We start from the raw sequence: 17,073 nt of genomic DNA on the forward strand, positions 1-17,073 counted from the left end.
TCGTTTACATTTATTACTAACGTTCTAGGGCGTAATTTCGAATAAACTTTGTTACGAAAGGAATTAATTATGTTAATAATTCCTTTATTCTTTTGTCGTCGGTACACACGAGGCTAGAGAAACGCGTCAGATTTTATAAGGAAATCAGGATAAAATGAATGTAACTTTTATCACCTATGAATTATTTACGTGCGCGTTACGAGGTACGTGTGGGATTTCGACATGATTATTCCATAAATTATGTTTGTAATAATTCTCAGAATGTATCATGCTTACATTAGCGAAACCCACTCCTTCTAGGAATTTTAGATTCTGACGATATATGTATAAATGCATATAGAAAAAGACTATAACAGAATTGTTTGCTTTCATAAGTAATTAATTTCGGTTGTTTGTCTGTTTATTTTATTATCGGTGAACGCTATTCCAAGTAAATGAAGTTCTAAAACGTCTGAAGTTGTGTTCGCGACGGGAGCGTGAAAATGACGTTTGGTAATTTCATTTTAAATTGCCCCGCATGACTTCTTTTCCATTGTGCACGTTTGCAGACGAGTTGTTTGCGAAGTGCGAGGGTGCGGGCAGGATCCGGGAGCGCAGCCTGCCATCCGGCACGGGCCGGCATCTTCCGGCATTTCCTCGCTCCACAATCTCTTTTCCCCCTGCTTCATTATTCGGGACCCGGCCGGGTCGGAGGGGCTCGGGGCGGGCGCCAGTGTTGCTAGTCAATGCATCGATTTTAGACACATTTCGTGGAAATTTACGTATGAAAACAAAAAATAATTTGGTAACATTTTGTATTTGCTTAAGTGATCGTTTTAGTCCGGAACAGTATTCTAAGCTTTAGTTATGTCAAGTGATATGTTTGTCATATTTTAAATTAGAATATTCTTAAGGTTAAGCTTACAGCTTTTTCAAATTGTAAAACATACAAGCCTAACTAGATAACAGCTACTCATACATTTTTTGTTTATTTAAATATAGGAATTTTGATTGGTGGAATATGGCAACCCCGTGATCGGTGAGGCTGTGACGGTGCGCGCGGTGGCGGCCCGCGTCAGTCCGCGTGTAGCGGCGCGGCGTCTTGCAGTCCGGAGTGCCGCAGCCTCCGGACCCCCCCGCACCCGCCGCCCGCCTTCAGGTACCACGCATGCATCGCACCTATCCGCCCTGTTGCGCACTGCACACCACTGTTTACGTACTACGGCGGCTCTCACTTCACTGCCAACATTCTTTATTTTTGGCGGGCATTTTCCCAAGTCTATCTTTATCTACTCTGTTAATTTTACTTATTTGTATTTCTGTACTGTTTCCGAGACTTTTCAATGTTATTCGTAAACGTAAAAATAAAGTAGTTACGATCGAACCCCTATTGTGTTAAGCGGGTAAGTCACCTCTATGAAGTAATAGACGTAGTTAATTATTTAAGTAAGATTTGTGGCCTTTATTCAATTTAATTTTAATTAGAGGAATATTCGTGAAGTAAAAGAATACTTCATGAAAACATTGTCGAGAAGGACGTAACTAATTAAAAATGTATTCACTATTACGAGTTCTAAGATTCATGATTTACAATTGAAATGGAATTCATTAACTTCGAAACTAAATTAAGAAACATTGCCCGAATCCTCGCTGGAATATTTGAGATAGGTATAACATATTTACCACGAGTCAAAGGCGCGTGTTTTTCATAATTCACATTCAGTTTCATGAATGTTTTATGTATTTACGCTTTACCAAGAAAAGTCGCGCATATATATATATACACTTACTATTGTAAGTACACAGTGAATTAATCTTGCTATTTACTTCAAGAGGCTTATGTTTTATTATTTGTTATTTTTGTAGGTACAAATTGAATTTAGTTTATCGGTGCTACTTGTGTTGTATGAAATTTATAAGGGTACAGGTAACCTTTCAGATTACAATAATAATTATTTGCAATAGAGTTTGCAAAAGGTGTGTGTAGTATTTTAGATGTAAACAAAGGGAAGCGGGTAGAAATTCCTAGGTTTTTTTCAAAATATTCTTGTCTTCAGTGCTGATTCCTACATAATTAGGATATATCGTTTTAAATCTTTTGTTTATCTAAGGCCTTACATTACTCTTGAACATTACTGTCATATTATATTCAATTTTCAAATTTACATCAAAGCATTTTCTTGACAGCTTTAAGACAAACAGCATTTTAATAGGTATACAATTTTGAGATTAATCGCTGTTCCATCTATTAGCTATATTTTAAACTACATTCGAGGTTAATAGCTTATCGGTAAGTGACTAGGTTCAATATTAGCTTTTGGGGACATTTAAAATTTTCTAATGTATCGAGTAAAATATATATTCTAACGCATTTACAGTTATATCAAATGATGGCAATGGCTAATCTTGTATAATTATGTATATAAAAAATAAATAAACAAAATAATATATATAAATATAATATTATGCTAAGCAAAACTTAATTGTACTAGATAGACGGACGAGCTCACGGTTTTAAGTGGGTAACAGAGCCGATGGGAATAACAATGTTGTTGTCACCGCCGCCCATCTTGACACAAGAGGTCGAAATCTCAATTAAATTGTGTATCACCTATGGCACTTGCCTGTACTCAAATTCGAATGCATCACTGATTCGTAGTCACATGTGCGAGCTTACCACCTATCCGCCTACCTTTAAGGGGGGGCGGTTTATACTTTGGAGTACATTTCTCCTCGTTACCCTACCCTGACGAAACATCACATTGACGGTCATCGGTGCCACGAAAAATGGATCCGACGGTGGACCATGCAAAGCCCTTCTAGGTATATGTCTCCACATACATCCCACGGGATATCCCGTATAGACAACTGCCACACAAATTCCACGATTCGCCTTAAGACGAGGTCACGAAATAAGAATCTAACGTTTTCTTTAGGACAGATCTAAGAAGTTCGTAAACCGTACCGGCGAGTTTACCTTATATGTATTTACATACCTACCATACGGATATTGGATCGATGTACAAAAATATTAAGCACATCAAATGCTAAAGGATAGATCTTATGAATATTTAATGGCTGGAATAGTGGGTAGAGTAAAAATAAATGGGTCACACGACAGGCTCCGTTTCGGGGGAATTCCTCTGCGTATTGGCGTCTACGCTGTAAGGTTTATAGCGGTCATCATAAAGCCTTTTTATTATTATTGAGTGAGGAATGCTATGACTAATGACTCGGGATAGTTAAATTGCGGCTCACGACCGCTATTGGCATTGGTAGGATTCGTCTAGCACATGAGATGCGATAAACTTTAAATTTTCGGGTTTGAAATCACCTCTAAATACGCCATTACTTTCATCAGGTCTGCTTTGCATATAATTACATAAAAACGTTCCGAAAACAAAAAGTGTATTTGCTAAATAGCTTAAATCGCATAAGATTTTATTCTAAATGTTTCCATAAAACACTTTTAAAATTTCATATCGTTTATTCTTTGTTCGAACATAAAGTTTTGTATAAAACAAATTTATAGCTTCATAATATAATAATAATTATTCAAAAGTGCTCTGTGAATTATTTAATACTCTGAACCGCAAACTCATGAATGTGATTGTAGACTAAGTTTTATGCTTCAAGTTGATATTGCAAATGTATTTTTACCCCTCAATTGAACTATTGTGTTTCATACAACACATAAAATCAATTCGTGACTGTTGAAACTGGGGAATTATACAATTCAACCGCACCGTTCGATATAACGTTTGATTATGACAACACACAAGTTCCACAATGCATTCATCAAACAAAGCCTTAATTTACATTCTGTCTGTATAAGCTTTATTTATTTATTGTTTTCATTTTTCATCGCGTACATTAATATTGGTTCGTTTGCATATTTGTTCGAAGTGTATTTTGGACGTGTGGCGATTTTTCACCAAGCGGGTGAAATTGCTCTGTAGACCGACGGTCCAAATGCTACTGTTGGAAACTTTTATATCTACAAACTTATCTTGAAAAATTCGTAAGCGAGATTTAGGCATTCGTTAAATATCTATATATCTATCTATCCATATATATAAAAATGAATTGCTGTTCGTTAGTCTCGCTAAAACTCGAGAACGGCTGGACCGATTTGGCTAATTTCTGTCTTGAATTATTCGTGGAAGTCCAGAGAAGGTTCAAAAGATTTTTAGATAAATATGAAAATGCTCGGAATTAAATAAAAATAACAATTTTGTTTTCCCTTTGATGTGTCTCCCGTCGGACGGATTCCTTTTGTTTGTTCTAAGTTTATTTTATACAAAAGTTTACGTCTTTTATTTATCGATTGAGGCACTACGAAGTCTGCCGGGTCAGCTAGTCTTGTATATATTCTATGGTGACTATCTCCATAGACGTCAAAACTTTTTTGTTGGTGAATTGGAGAAAGAAACAGACTTTATACATGCAGTAGAGTCCTCGGACTCCAATCACAAGGAGTTCACGTCGTAATGTCTATTGTCCGTAACCACCTAATGCCGAGCAATCTGTGAGCTTGTCCATACAACTAGTGCAAAAAACAAATGAGTTATTTTTTATGTCTGGTAGCTAGGTAGGACTGGTTTCAGGCTTAAAAAAATTCTAGACAAATTTTCAATCACGAATATGATAAAACCTGTGAATGGACTAATTTTAGAACACCACATTCGCTTAACAAGGAATCAGGTTCCAAAGACTGAATATAAAGACCAACGCTTTGAACTTTTTTTTTTGTTGTTGTTTATATTGTTGCTTATATGTGTGGACGAGCTCACATCCCACCTGGTGTTAAGTGGTTACTGGAGCCCATAGAAATCTACAACGTAAATACCTCGACCCACCTTGAGATAGGAGTCCTAAGGTCTCAGTATAGTCACAACGGCTGCCCCACCCTTCAAACCAAAACGCATTACTGTTTGGGAGGCTTAACGACAAAGGGAAGATCTTACACCGAGCGGGTGATATTGCTCGGTAGACCGTCGGTCCGAATGTTGTTGTTCGGAACTTGTATATATGCAAGCTATCTTGAAAATGTCGTAAGCGAGATTCAGGCATCTGTCAATTATCTTGCGTTGTATGATGGCTACCCGCCACAACTGCTTCACGGCAGAAATAGGCGGGGTGGTGGTACCTACCCGTGCGGATTCACGAGAGGTCCTGCCACCAGAAATTACGCAAATTATAATTTTGCGGGTTTTGATTTTTATTACACGATGTTATTCCTTCACCGTGGAAGTCAATCGTGAACATTTGTTAAGTACGTATTTCATTAGAAAAATTGGTACCCGCCTGCGGGATCCGAACACCGTTGCATCGCTATATACGAATGCACCGGACGTCTTATCCTTTAGGGCACGACGACTTCGAAATTACTTGAAATTACTTAATCACATTAATACGTAGTGTATTTACATGTTAGTTTTTTTTAATTACTAGGTGATTTTCTGTTTAACACTAAAAGACGTAACGAAGCGATTTCAGTAAAGCTAAACTTTCCTTAGCTGTAGAAGATAGGGTTGTTGACTTAATCGAAAAAGTAGATAGATATGAAAATAACGTTTTTGCTATTTTGTGATTTACATTTTAGTAAGTTGGGATTTTGTTCAATCTTTAGGTCTTACGATCACGGTCTTATAGTCCACCTGATAGAAAGCGGTTACTGGAGTCTCTTGACATCACAATGTGAATACTGATTGCTACTTTCAAACAATAGCTTAAAGTCTACGAAGCTCACGTTGTTGTGTGGACTCCGGTGGCCACTTAACACCGAGTGGGCTGTAAGCTCGGCCGCTGATGCAGACAACAAAAAAAAACTCGTGTTGTTTAATAACTGTTCAGCGTTTCAAATCAGGATGGATAGCTACCTCGCGGTGCTGATAGGCGAAATATTAGTCCCTACCTCAGTAATTTAGTAATCAATTAAATTTGAGATATATACCGCGATCAATGTAGCTATAAATTTGAGCGATTGACATTTGTTCTCTAAAAAGAAATGCAACCGATTTTTGGTGACGCACAGATAAAGTATTTTCGAAAAATTTGATACGGATCATTATATTAAGCACTCAGTTTCAATTCATGTTTAAATAGATGAAAATCGCAGAGTCCGAAACGTTCAATATAATATTTAAAATCAAATTAAAAACAAAAAAACAAAATTCCTACATAATATACCATACTAAATTTTATGTATAGTACTAACAGGAATTGTTATTAGAATAGGTCGATTCTAAATAAGATTCTAATATTAAGATTTATAATCCGCCAAACAGTTGTGATGGTATAAGACCTAACAACCTCATATGCAGGATGCTCGGTTGATACAATATTTTTTAATTAAACGCGCGAACTGATGAATAAATTATAAAGTGTGTCGTATAGTGTCATTTCTCTTGTCTGAACCTGTGCTCGCCCAACTGTCCTGGTGAAACTCGGCCACCGGTGGCCTCCGGGCCACCAGTAAATCTTGCTTTTTATAACCAGGTGTCTGCTAAACTAATATCATATCATTGGCTTTTCCACAAAACAATAACACAATTTTTCCACAAAACAATAATGCTTGGACAAACCCTGCGCTAAGATTATTTTCTAGATGGGGCTTCAAAAGTATTACGAGTTAGGTAGCGGCTTAGTTTTGTCCCTCGCACTGATGATGTACGTAAAGGTATAAAATAATAACGGTAAATGCTTTCGATCGCGCAGAAGGTCGTCTCCTATCGTTGATTAAAAAATACGATTTGCTGTCTCATGATTGGAGATGGCATCTGAAGGCCTACGGTTACGAATAGGACTATAGTTTTTGTGGGTCTTGAGCGAGTTGCTTTATATATATGTCATATAAAAATTACAGTAAGCTGAGTCGACTGTTCAGCTTAAGACAATTTTGTGCTTTAGTTGAGTCTTAAGCAGCTACCGACGTTTGTAGATGCTGCATCGTAAATTACGTCCCTTGAATAATTAGGTCGAAGTCACTTAGGACGAAGCTATATATACTTGAAACCTGCAATTGCTTCGCATTATAATAAACAAGACGGTGTTACTAACTAGGTGGGTTGACCGCGCGCTCTACAACCAGTGTCAAAGACACCAATTGAGTGATCGTGCAGCCTTGCAATGATTGTACACCAATTCGTTAATTTATTTCTTCTTCTTCTTCTCAATTGTGTTACTCTTGACAGATTTGTTTTGATCGTTATTTATTGTTAGATATCCCTCCCTGCTCAAGGGCACTCATTTAAACGACCTCTTACTGTAGTTTTAATTTGGTCGGCCCACCGTATTCCCCTTCTCCCTTCCATGTAATCAAAACTTTATTTATTTATGATCAGAAAGATCAACTGCAATATTTTTATACTGTAGTTAAGTATGAGCAAACTGCTTACCTTGTATTAGATAGGCATCAAAGCCAAGAGGCATCTGAACCTGTACGCTGCTACCAGTCATGAAACGTGGAGTCGAAATCTCAATTGTATGGCTTGTACCTTTGAACCTTCGCGAATTCGAAATTGCTCCACGACAGAAATCTGTAGAAACAGGTTATGCACATACACGTGCGCATGGTAAAACCTACCACCCCGTTATTGCCTAGTATATGTTCTCAGAGAACGTGGTTGCCAATTAAGTGACTTTTACAACACCTACAGGAACAGACGAAACAATAATAATAACTGGGAACAAATCACACACGGTCATCCGGCCTCAAAATTAATGTTCCCTGTGTTAAGCGTAACAGACACTGGCATACATACTTAAAATTCGAATATACCTAGTCTTGCCATAAATACTGAGACAAAAGAAAAAAAATACTATTGCAAATAACATTTATTACTTTTACAGTGTGTTAGTTTAATACATAAATATAAAACAATTTAAAGTATAAAAGCTTATTCGAAGTGGTCTCCATTGGCTGCAGTACAGTCCTTTAAGCGTTGAGGCCAGTTATCAATAGAAACACGCACTCTTTCCATGGGAAATTTTTTCATTGCCAATCGTACGGATAGTTTTAGGGACTCCAAATTATCATGGCGTTTAGAGCAAGCCGTACTCTCTAAAACTGACCATAAATCATAATCCAGCGGATTAAGATCGGGACTACACGACGGCCAGTCTTCAGCTCTGATGAAGTCCGAAACGTTCGTTTCCAACCAAGACTGCGTAGACCGAGCTTTATGACCTGGCGCCGAGTCTTGCTGGAAGGACCATTCTTGATTATTGAACATGGTGTTGTTAAGGGGCTTTACTACCTTCTCAAGAATGGTATCTTGATACACTTGTGCCGATGTTTTGATACCTTTTTCACAAAAGTATGGCTCAGTCACTCCTTCATAGCTAATACCCCACCAAACCATCACTGAAGTCGGATAGTGCCCACGTTGCACTCTGTCGACTAATTGGGAAGCTTCCTTAGAGCTTTGAGCATAAATACGGTCATTTTGTTTGTTAAAATGTTGCTCAATTGTAAAAAAATTCTCATCCGTAAACAAATTTTTTCTATGACCTCCCTTTGCGTACCGCTTTAGTAGTTGTTTCGATTTTACCACGCTATTCTCTTTTAAATTATCAGTTAAGAAATGACCAATACGTCTCTTATAGGCTGCAAGTCCTAAGTCATCTTTTAAAATACGCGACATGGTTCTAGGTGCTATCTTCATCTCCCGAGATAAAATCTTTTGCTTTCGGACAGGATTTCTTCGAATTCTTTCCTTTACTGCTTTGACCTTGAGACGGTACCCCTTGAGCCCGGTACAGCGTATGGAGAGTTTTAAAAAATGCATTTGACTCCATACCTACTTTGTGTAATGCAATCACAGCGATTCGGTTCTCTTTATCACCGCACTCCATTTTAATATCGCAAAATATTGTACAATGTATTGGCGCCATAACGAGAAAACTCAATGAGCAATCATATAAAAATGACAGATTCCAAATTCAAATGTAATATTTTGTTTATTTTTAATTGTAACAGTATTTATGGCCAGACTAAGTAGATAAACACCCTGACGAAGAGTAAAAAACCTGTACATCACACAATTTTTTGTCCGATGTGGGAATCGAACCCACGACCCTCGGCGCTATGGTCTGGGGGGCTAGATACTGTACCACCGAGTCAGTCGAATATTGCTATACTCGTATATTCTAGGCCAACACATCACACCCAATACACTTCTCAGCGGGTCGCGATTCCGATCCAGTAGTAGATTCATTCGAGAACTAGCTGCCATTGAGTTGTTAGATCTCCTCCAGAGGCGTTCGGGTAACTTTTTATTTTTTTATTGCATAGATGGGTGAACGAGCTCACAGCTCACCTGGTGTTAAGTGGTTACTGGAGCCCATAGACATCTACAACGTAAATGCGCACTCCACCTTGAGATATAAGTTCTAAGGTCTCAAATATAGTGACAACGGCTGCCCCACCCTTCAAACCGAAACGCATTACTGCTTCACGGCAGAAATAGGCAGGGTGGTGGTAACTACCCGCGCGGACTCACAAGAGGTTCTACCACTAGTAAATTAGCTGTAAAGCAGCTGTTAGAAAATCCCTTCCCTCCTGGCTGAGCCTTAGTTCGCACATCTGTCCTGGTCATACTGGAAAGATCTCCGGGCCACCAGTAATTTCCATTCCTAAAAAACACATAAAGCGGTTGCACAAAGGCTTATGTACACAACAATTCGTTGCCAGAACGCTGCCTAAATAAAATTATGTGCCTATCAGAACAAGTTATTGCATGTTTAATTATCCAACGAAGCGTGCTACCTCGTACACAATGAAATATTGTTTAATTAATGGCACAAAGCAGTATATAGCTCGGTCACAAACACGATGCTTAAAACGAATACAGACAAGCGCCTTCATAGAATAATATGTATAGATTTATGTATAATTAAAAACCTTTTTTGTTAGGGCCATGGACGACCGTGAAAACTAAAAAACCGTCAAAGCGTCGAAAATAATATAATGATAATAAAATATATAAAAATTTAAACCGTATAAGTAGGTTTAATAACTTTTTTTTATTGCTTAGATGGGTGGACGAGCTCACAGCCCACCTGGTGTTAAGTGGTTACTGGAGCCCATAGACATCTACAACGTAAATGCGCCACCCACCTTGAAATATAAGTTCTAAGGTCTCAGTATAGTTACAACGGCTACCCCACCCTTCTAACCGAAACGCATTACTGCTTCACGGCCGAAATAGGCGGGTGTGGTACCTACCCGTGTGGACTCACAAGAGGTCCTACCACCAGTAAAAAACCTATATGTATGTACATATATTAATCAACTTCATACACAAATGGGAACAGTAGCGTTACTGAGTACCTAAGATATTTTCTCCTTCAAATTCATCCATATGAGTGATCGTAGCATTTACGAGTATTCATATCGCCTATTATCTTTATATTAATATTTGTATTCACTTCACTGACGCAATTTAAAATTACTAAATTAAACTTCCTCTCCTTATCAATGCGTATGGTTTCCAAAACATTCAGAACGATCTACTAGAAATAAAAAAAAAACGTTAAAATATTTTGTGATCGAAGTCTAAATAAAAGACATGAATAATTATGATAGTTGTTATGTTATGTTAACATGAATTCATCATTACGACAGTTCCGACGTAAAATCGATATAGGAAAGATTAAACTGTAATTTGTCAAGTTTGTAAAATAAGTATTGTGTGGACAAACTTTATGTACGTCGTCCGTTATCTGTCTTTGCTGCTAATTTATCGTTTTTAGATAATTACTTTTAGTAAACCCAGAAGAAATGAACGATGTAATGATATTATTGTATCAAGGCTTGGTACCCTTTGCCTTACTCACCGCCGCCAGCGTTGCTCGTTAAATCGCTTCTCGTGGCCGCCTACTTTTCAGAATTGAATCAAGTGGAAGTCAGTCGCCCTAGACATGGATCCAACTGATCTACTGACACTTTTGTTAGAGGCTTACTGCACTAAGAGCAGGCCTGTATACGGAATACCGGCCCTGGTGACTGTAGTTTCTAGCTGGATGCATTCGTGAAGAAGCTGTCCATGTTAGATCTCCTTCCGAGGCGCCGCTGGGGTAGCTGTTAGCGAATCTAATCCCTTGGTTGAGCGCATGCTCATCCACCTCTTCTGGTAAATCTGGAACGGCCTCTGGGCCAGCAGCAATGGCTGCATCCCAAAAAAATGAAATTTTTGTCTTGTACGAAATGCTCTTACTCTGAAAAATTGTGTCAGTTTATTCAGTCGAACCTGCGACGGAAACAGAGTATGTTTCTATAATCTATGCGTCTGCTTTTTTTTTTATATATTTTTTTTTACTGGTACTGTGTCCAGAATCACTAACACTGCCACTGTCTTCGTTTTCCAGAACGATTACAGTCAGTCTGTTTATTTGATACATCGAAAATCGATTAAAACTAAAATGATTCACGATTCCGACATTAACATTTTAATTTAACACAGTAATTTTTTTTTAAATCCATTCGATTATTCATAAACGCGTAATTCTGTTCCATTAATGGACAAAGGGGTACCCGAGTTACGGAAATGTTACCCTAATAACGTTTGATAAACGAGTCGACCGGTGGAAATAATTTTAAAGGATCCCATTTATTTGAAAGGGCAACAATTATGTGGTAAAATTAATAAGTTTTTGATTTTTATTTGCCGGCAGCACTAAACATTTCAAGAGAGATTAATGTCGTTAACGTTTTTATTAGGATCGCGTTATAAAGGATCAGATTGACCTGCTATTTTTAACCAGTCTATTACTACTGAATAGCTTTCGACCTTTTATCGAAGTATCTGTAGGTGCTCTTAGCACATTGTAACATTTATTATTATTCCTACATTAAAAATGTATGTCTTTACTCCGTTCGTTTTCATGAAAGAGCCACTCATGTTTTATATAATAGGGATTAAATTAAACCAGATTAAAAATAAACGATTGCGGTCTCACAATTATTTCATACCTCAGTTATTCTACCGTTTCGGGAGGTTTATTACACGGTTGGCAACACTGGTAATCGGTACTCAAAATCGCTTGTTGGGAAATTGAGTGTTATAATGAAATGTTTTCAGAGTAGCACGGAAGAGTGAGCAACATTTTTAAAATAAGATTTGGATTTGTGGAGGATTAAAAGAAAAACAAACATACAAAATTTTCATTTATGATTTGTATGAGTTTTTCTTACGTTGGTTTAACTTTACATCATTTTATTGTTTTTTTTTTATAAGGATTCTTCGACTAATTTGGAATTAAAGTAAATAGCCGGTGTTAGGTATTGATTGACTTGAATAATTTCTTAGCTGCTATAAAACTACTTTTTTAAAATCTAAGTACCAATTAAATTATTATATGTTTGACTATTTTATATGAAAAAAAAAACTATAAAATTACTTTTGCTGGTGTTGCTTACTTAATTAGGTGAGCTCACGGGGCTCTAACTTGACGAAGTTGCTAACACTAACCCTAACGAACGATCACAGGCGACATGTTAAAAATAAGGCCAAACAGCGCCCTTTCTAATTAAATCTTCCGATCCACTATCGGTGTTTTTTGGCATTCCGAACACCGGTCGACGAAGGGTTCGTCGTGAAAATTAACTCACAGACACGGCCCACTGAGTTTTTGTCGGAATGTCTTAGTCGTAGTGTATTTACTGGTGGTAGGACCTCTTGTGAGTCCGAACGGGTAGGTACCACCGCCCCGTCTATTTCTGCCGTGAAGCAGTAATGCGTTTCGGTTTGAAGGGTGGGGTAGCCGTTGTGACAATACTGAGACCTTAGAACTATATCTCAAGGTGTGTGGCGCATTTACGTTGTAGATGTCTATGGGCTCCAGTAACCACTTAACACCAGGTGGGCTGTGAGCTCGTCCACAAATCTAAGCGATAAAAAAAAAAAAAAAAGTCGATGGCAATTCCGATCCGGTGGTAGATTCAGCGAAGCACTGCTAGTGTTAGCAAAGTCTCTTGACTGAGCCCCTTGAAATCGCCTACACGTCACGTGCAGCGAATATACATTTCTTTACAATTACTTTAGTAACTAGTACTTTAATACTAACTTGTTATAACAAGGCACTCGATAACAAGTGAAATACTAGTTTTCAAGTTTTAGCATCAACCATATTAACGAGTTTTCGATGTAAAAGTTTTAATTGTGTTCGTGTGTACGTTAAGTCGAGTTTCCTAATCTATGTTAATAAGTTTTTAAGACTTAGCGGGTCATATCGGAGCATCGAACACGCGAGCCTTGCGTTTGTGTGAAGAGTTATGTTACATTTGAACACGAACGATTTTTCAATTGTAAATTAATGAAGAAAATCTTTGTTTCTTTTGTAATTTAAATAATGATTGTTGATTGAAAACTGCGCAATCACACACTTTTCATCAAAACATAATTTGCAAAGCATAAATAGCTCTGCCTCAGTTTTATCAATTATAATAACTAATTTAGCAAAATTACAATTTGCGTAATTACCGGTGGTAGGGCCTCTTGAGAGTCCGCGCGGGTAGGTACCACCACCCTGCCTATTTCTGCCATGAAGCAGTAATGCGTTTCGGTTTGAAGGGCGGGGCAGCCGTTGTAACTATACTGAGACCTTAGAACTGATATCTCAAGGTGGGTGGCGCATTTACGTCGTAGATGTCTATGGGCTCCAGTAACCACTTGAAACCAGGTGGACTGTGAGCTCGTCCAGATATCTAAGCAATAAAAAAAAAAATTTTTTTAGATCCGTAGATGTAAATAAGTCATATTTTAAATTAATATTTTCTTCGATTTCCGCGAGTGGTCGACATAATTAATTAAACCTGAACTAGGCTTGCTCTCGCATTTATTGTTGTTATTCTATCACTTCCGACGTCTCAAATACTTTTTACAGTTTTCCTGGTCACTGAAGACTTTGAGTATTATGCTGACTACCCTTTAGTTCACCATAAAAATATTTTATTAAATACAAGGAATTAACTGTAAAACTAATTTTAGTTACGCGTTCAATTCATTTTACCATTTAATAATTTAAAGTAATGTCTGTACAAACAATGCCAGCGAGTTTATTAGTTACGCAAATGTGGGGTATGACCGGAGGCCGCGTAGATGTTTTAGGCATTCTCGTTAGTCTAATAGCAGTAGGGAACTGAGGCCTGAGAACCACTTACACTTTGAAAGTCGTTGACAAGACGACTTCAGTTCTGGTCGTAGACAGCGTGGTTCATATAAATGCGGTCGGCAGTTGTCAAGTTGTATTTTAAGCTAGAGACCCGCCCTCGCTTCGCTTCGGAAACATTAAATTTTATTATTGATAGCTGAGCCCCGAGATGTTATGTGATGAAGCCGCGGGGCGAAGCTAGTCTAAAAAAGTAGCCTAAGTTACTCCTTATATCATCAGTTACCTATCAGTGAAAGTCCCGTCAAAATCGGTTCAGCCGTTCCAGAGATTAGCCGGAACAGACAGACAAAAATTGTAAAAAATGTTATTTTGGTGTATGTGCCGTATATTGTATATATATTCATATCCATTTAGTAAAAAGAGACTATTTCAATATTACAAACATACACTCCAATTTTATTTATATGTATAGACTGCTTTCAAAGAAAAATAGGGAGGTTACTACTTCGACAAATTTTTTTATACTTTTTTATTTGAAAGCTCGTGTTTCTCGTGTGGACTCATTTAAACATCTAACCAGTAAAGTTAAAGATCTAACCAATAGGTTTTGAATTTTTCTTAATAATGCATATTCGATTGATGATATTCCTATTTAATTTTGTTGAAGCCGGTTTTCTTTTTTGTATTATTGTTACATTGCTGAACAAAGGCAACTCAGAGCCTACCTGAAGTTAAATAAATATAGTGGATGGTGGAATCCTGGTATATTCAAATGACTCCAAGCAGTACGCCAACTGTTTTGTCTGTCTGTCACCGTATTCCCACAGAGGTATATTATATATGTATTGATCGACAGTAGTTAAATAATTTAATAATCGGTGATAAATTCCACACGACCATTTATGACGTGACTAGAATTTTCTGTACTATGGTAAGCAAACACTGATTGATATGCATACATATGTATGATGCATAATATTAATTTTCTTTTTTATCGCCCGTGTAGGCAGACGAGCGAGCATACGGCTCACTTGATGGTGAGTGGTTACCGTTGCTCATGGACGTCAGCAATGGCAGCGGCGGAGCCTAGCCGCTGTCTAACGTTTAATACTCTCAACAAGCCTCGTTTGAAGAAGGACATGTCATAGCGCTCGGAGAGGGGACACCGTAGAGGGGAGCACATTCCATAGCCGCGGAAAAGTGGCAAAAAAGATCTCTGGAAAGGCACTGTGAGTGAACGCAGTGGCTCCAGGTAGTATGGATGAATTCTACTCTGTGACAGATATTTAAAGTTATTTTTTATTGCGTAGGTATGAAGTCGAACGAACTCATGACAAACCAATGATTAAAATGGTTAGACAGACGTGAGAACTTCAGGCCTGAGGTTGAAATTTGTGGTATTGGCGAAATAATTGTATTTTAAAACAGATGTTCCACCCTTCAAACTGGAATACGTCATTGCTTTGCGACTGAAATAGGCGGAATCTTGATTCGTGCCCGTCCGAGCTTGCAATACGCCCAATCATCATTTAAATAGTGAAAAGGTTAATACGGAATTCCATTAATAACACAAATTGTTGATCTTAATTATAACTTTGAAAATCAAAGCGTATTTCACAATAATGATAATTTTAACTATATGCACACTGCATTACGGATTTATTTATTCAAATTATTATTATTTATTATCTATTATTATTATTATCTATTATTTTATTTAGTCTCGTCTCACTAAATTTACTCAGGAATTATACTACACGAAAATGGATGTCGTTTTCAATGACTTTTCATTGAGCAATAGAGGAAATGTAAATGGTTTCCAAAAATTCTATGACGTATGTCACAGTGAGAAATGAAGTCACGTCCCGTTCTGTATAAATACGAATGAGCTCTTACAAAAACAAAAGTTTCCGTGACACATTCTACGAGTATTATCACAACATATTATGTGCCAGAAGAGATGTCTTATTGTGATACCTTACCTACGTAAATTTTTATTCATACCATTGTTATGAAGGTAATGTGGAATATGTAAATATATCCAAAGTACTTTGATATATAGTCGGCTTAATGCGATATTTCCGAGCCCGTTGTGTGAATAACGCTTACATACGTCAAATACAATATGCCGCGATACGCCAAACGGGCGGTGCTCTTTCTTTCCCTTTTTTATTTATTTATCACTTAAGGTTGAAATAAATCATGTAAACAACAAATAATTCAGGCTTTCTTTAAAGGTGAGCATTCGTTTTTATGTTATTATTATAGATTGGACCGAAAAGATTACGATCCTCCCGATATTGAGTAGGCTTACGTGCTACGCGCTGGGGTTCGGGATAAATAAAAATTCTATCGAAGTATAAATTAAAACTGTATTAACACTTAGAACACTTAATGAACACTTTAAAATTCTCAATCTATTTCTTCCGTTTCGCTTCAGGTGATCCGTTCGCTGTTTCGCTTCGAGTAGCTCCGATTACTGACTGACTGCGTGCCATCTCTGCAACGCTTTTATAGTCGATACGACGTCCCTAGATTTATTGAGAACATTCTGGGCAAGTCGAGTAGTTTCGATACGTGTTTCTGTTATCTGACAATAGATGGCGTTGTACTTCTCGATTTTACTTTCGATATTCGTTTCTGCTATTCAGTGATAGATGGCGTTACTGTTACCCGCTTAACAATAGTATACGTCACAGCAGAGATTCCAGAGTAATTTTTAAAACTGATCTAGCTTTGTCTACTCTCTATTGGTATAACAGAAAAGCCACTTGGTATAATTCCCACAGCTATAATTGAGTAATTTTTATAGTACAAGCAGATGCACAAGAGAACCTCAGCTGGATGAGATTTTGACGAGTACCATGAGCTTTGCTATAGCTACTGCTAGTATTAGTACTAGGAGCATCCTGGACCTTTGAGATTAAATCAATAGGATCCCACCCACGTGCTTAAGGCATAGACTCTACCAACGAT

The 17,073-nt window shown here is 37.5% G+C and overlaps 1 protein-coding gene across 3 annotated transcripts in view; it reads left to right on the plus strand.

Annotated features, from left to right (window-relative positions):
• The first annotated feature begins 983 nt into the window (after positions 1 to 983).
• The window catches only part of LOC114242859 (uncharacterized), a 40,393-nt gene continuing 24,303 nt past the window's right edge, over positions 984 to 17,073 (plus strand). Inside the window, exon 1 of one of the 3 annotated variants that reach the window (XM_028174154.2) lies at positions 984 to 1,138. The gene's annotated coding sequence lies outside the window, so the exon portion shown is untranslated. Of the gene's footprint in view, positions 1,139 to 1,183; positions 1,383 to 17,073 lie in introns of those variants that run through there. The other 2 variants (XM_028174157.2, XM_028174155.2) reach the window with 2 other exon arrangements.

Source organism: Bombyx mandarina, chromosome 05, assembly GCF_030267445.1.
Source record: "Bombyx mandarina strain Sakado chromosome 05, ASM3026744v2".
In the NCBI taxonomy this organism is placed as follows: domain Eukaryota; kingdom Metazoa; phylum Arthropoda; class Insecta; order Lepidoptera; family Bombycidae; genus Bombyx; species Bombyx mandarina.